Genomic DNA, 3,822 nt, shown 5'->3' with positions numbered 1-3,822 from the left:
TTATACAATTGCTAATTGCATATATATAGATAAAGGATACATCAGCACTGAAAGTAAAAGGTTTAATTATAATATTGATTCGAAATGGGGGTCCTGAAAGAGATAACTATTACTATTCAAGGTACACATATGCATTTCCACACATATCCATTTTTTTAACTTTTTACAAATGTTGCACGATATATTTTGTATGTCAGATTGATCTACAGATTTAATTAAACGATTTTATGCATAATTTAATTAAAACTAATCAAGGATTTAATTAAAAACTCTTAATTAACGCGAGATTAAGATCATTCACAAAAATCTCTTGACATTTGAAGCAATTGAAGTTAGTAAATTGACCGCTGCCCCAATCTTGTACAATTTAAAGCGCGAAATTCAAACAGAAAATTTAATCTGCAAAAATTATGAAGTATTGTTATATAAAGTTATATTGTTCAGAATGAATAAATTAGCTTGAAAATATATTTTTTTCCAGTTAAAATTGTTTATGAAATTATTCTAGCTCATTAATAAATATTTTATTTCAATTTCATACTTAAAACGAGCTGAAAATATAAATTATATACCATAAGCTTTTACAATACAATAATAATTTATGCAGTTATCGAAGACTCAAATACAATTTTAATTGCCAGAACATAATTATTACTAATTAAATTAATAAACATTAACTTGATTACTATCAATTACATTTTAAATCTAAATAAATAAATGGACATATATTGCATTGCATAGCACATCATTCTATAAAGGCCATTTACATGAACTACTTGACTTGATTTAATAAAAAGAAAATACAAAGAATATCATATGTAACTAAAGCTAATTTTTAAACATTTACACTGTCGTTTCACTTCTTCTCAGAGATACAAAGGCAACTTGCTTTTTACATCATTATAATATTCATTCTCAGATGTTTCATCTTCCTTATTACTTATTCAAGATGACGACAGATTGTTTCAAATCTATTTTATCAATAGGTGTGAAACTGTAATGATAAAACTGTAAAAGTTCCAGTTAAAGGTACTCCTAAAGTCTGATATGGAAGTGGTCCACTGCAAGGATTAAACTTAAAAGATACTGAGGATGATGGCATGGGTAAAAAATTTGGAATCTCCTATAATGGTATTAGTACTAGAAATATTATTGCTGGCACAAACAACTTTAATTTGCCTTAAAACATATTTATCAAAATATAATTAAAATGTATTTAAAACTTAAACTTGTTTAATTGTGATCATATGACAATAAAGCTATTTCACCTCTAAGAATAATTAATTATTTGCTCCATTTGCGACATTTTAGCGAACTCATTATGCTTTGTATTAAGTGTAGAATTTGATAATTCAAAAAGAAGCCAGCATCATTAGCCTGTTAATCCAGAAATAGCAGCTTCAAAAACTTGCTAACATCATTACAAAATCTTAAGTTTATTGCTACATATTATATAATATTTATTGCTATGTATTATATTGATCATCACAACTTAAGTTGTATAAAAACTTCTGTTGTAAGTTTCAAACAGTTGATAAAAAATTATATAAAGTAATCTACAAGAAATACTTTTGATAAAAAGTCAATATAAAGAAAATCATACATAGCTAAAGCTAAGTTTCAACTATTGACACGGACATTTCATTTCTTCCCAAAGGTACAAAGGCAATTTGCTTTCTATATCATTATAATGTTCATGCTCAGATATTTCATCTTCGTTAATTGTGCTTCATAGGTTAGTTCCAGTTAAAGGTACTCCTATAGTATGCGTTGGAGGCGATCCATCGTAAGTTCTTAACACAGAAAATGCACAGCATTATCCATTGCAGACACAAAAAATCTGGATAGACACATCGTTCTGGATTCTTGGAAATTCCTATAATGGAAATATTTTAGTTGTAATAATGAATAATGATATGTTACATTACTAGCAAAATCAATTACATAATAAACTATATGATAAAAAAAATTCTTATTTTTGGCAGTAAAGTTCATATAAATACTTTATTATTATAAAAAATTATATTAATTCAGATCATTCACTATCAAATTAATTAAATTCTTGTAATTACACTGTTTTAAATATTAAATATTCAAAGAATAAATTTATTTTTATAATGTTAATTGAGTAAAATATTAAATATTTTACATTTGCCTTTTGTTTATTGTATAAATGTATTTAAAACCTTGAAGTTTTCTTATCTTATAATTCTTCATTCTCATTTTGTAGTACATGCACAAAATTATAGTTACCTATATTTATATTATTAAAGACATCATCATTTGGAAATCAGCGTAAATGCATACTTCTACTAATATATGTACCAGACTTGTCTCGTTATCTCTGAAGTACAGGGACAATCCTGTTACCATCCTGAACAATTATTTTTCTCCGAAGTATGTATAACTTGCAACAGTGAAAGAATCCATAACACTATAAAATAGAAATTCAGTTAAATTATTGTTAATAATTAAATACTTGTTTGTGAAACATACATATTATATGCACTATATAAAGTTCTTATTATTTTTAAACTCAATTCATTCTGAAAGCATTGTAATAGTAGAAACTAAACTGATGTTTAATATACTGGCATTACTAGTTTGATTTACCATGTCATTGTATTCTATTTACACATTTTCTTGGAATTTCCTATAATAGAAATATTTGAGTTGTAATAATGAATAATGAAATGTTATATTACTAGCAAAATTAATTAAATAATTAACTATATCATATGAAAAAGTATCATCATACGAAAGTATGAGTCAAAACATTCTTATTTTTAACAGTAAAGTTCCTATGAATTACTTTATTGTTATAAAAAATTATATTAATTCAGATCATTCAGTATTAAATTACTTAAATGCTTGTAATTATACTATTTTAAATATTAAATATTTAAAGAATAAATTTATTTTTGTAATGTGTTAATTGAGTAAAATATTAAATATTTTACATTTGCTTTTTGTTTATGAAGTTACATATATATTCCTTTCTTAGTTTTTGCGATTTATCTATTGTATTTGTAGATATCATGAGGTAAAATATATGGTTACTATCTGGTCTTTCATCTGCATGTGATGAAAAATGTTAACGTCTCCACAAGATTGTATAAATGTATTTAGAGGCTTGAAGTTTTCTTATCTTATAATATAATTCTTCATTCTCATTTTGTAGTACATGCACAAAATTATAGTTACCTATATTTATATTTTTAAAGACATCATCATTTGGAAATCAGCATAAATGCATACTTCTATTAATATTTGTATCAGACTTGTCCCGTTATCTCTGAAGTACAGGAACAATCCTGTTACCATCCCGAACAATCATTATTCTCCAAAGTATGTATACTTGCAACAGTGCAAGAATCCATAACACTATAAAATAGAAATTCAGTGAAATTATTGTTATTAATTAAATACTTATTTGTGAAATGTACATATTATATGCACTATATAAAGTTCTTATTATTTTTAAACTCAATTCATTCAAAAAGCATTGTCATAGTAGAAACTAGTATGTATATTATTCGAAGCACATCAATAATTATCAATTCATTGACAATTAATTAAAACTCAGTAATGCTTTTGCTTCAAAGTACTTTTGATAGAACAAAGAATTCATTTTTCATTATAAAAAGAATTGTAAGTATAAATCTGATTCAATAAAGAATTTATCTATAGAATGACTTACAGTGAATTCACTCATTTCATTTGATTCAATTACATTCACATGAAATTCTAATAGGTTTATGTGGTATTTTCTTAGATTATTGTGAGCAAAATGTACTTTTGTACAGAATTGTGTTTCTTAAA

At 24.9% G+C, this 3,822-nt stretch overlaps 1 long non-coding RNA gene across 1 annotated transcript; it reads right to left on the bottom strand.

Annotated features, from left to right (window-relative positions):
• Positions 1-1,296: 1,296 nt before the first annotated feature.
• Positions 1,297-3,378, bottom strand: LOC113366566. The gene is made up of 3 exons (XR_003366283.1): positions 3,205-3,378; positions 2,254-2,434; positions 1,297-1,876 (listed from the first exon to the last, which is right to left on the bottom strand). It is a non-coding gene; the product is annotated as an uncharacterized LOC113366566 (long non-coding RNA).
• Positions 3,379-3,822: the final 444 nt, after the last annotated feature.

This window comes from Ctenocephalides felis, unplaced genomic scaffold, assembly GCF_003426905.1.
Source record: "Ctenocephalides felis isolate EL2017-DRISC unplaced genomic scaffold, ASM342690v1 CF-g0.4_SCAFFOLD_00603, whole genome shotgun sequence".
Taxonomy (NCBI): Eukaryota; Metazoa; Arthropoda; class Insecta; order Siphonaptera; family Pulicidae; genus Ctenocephalides; species Ctenocephalides felis.
Note: the sequence above shows the minus strand (reverse complement) of the source record. Positions and strands in the feature narration are given on the sequence as shown.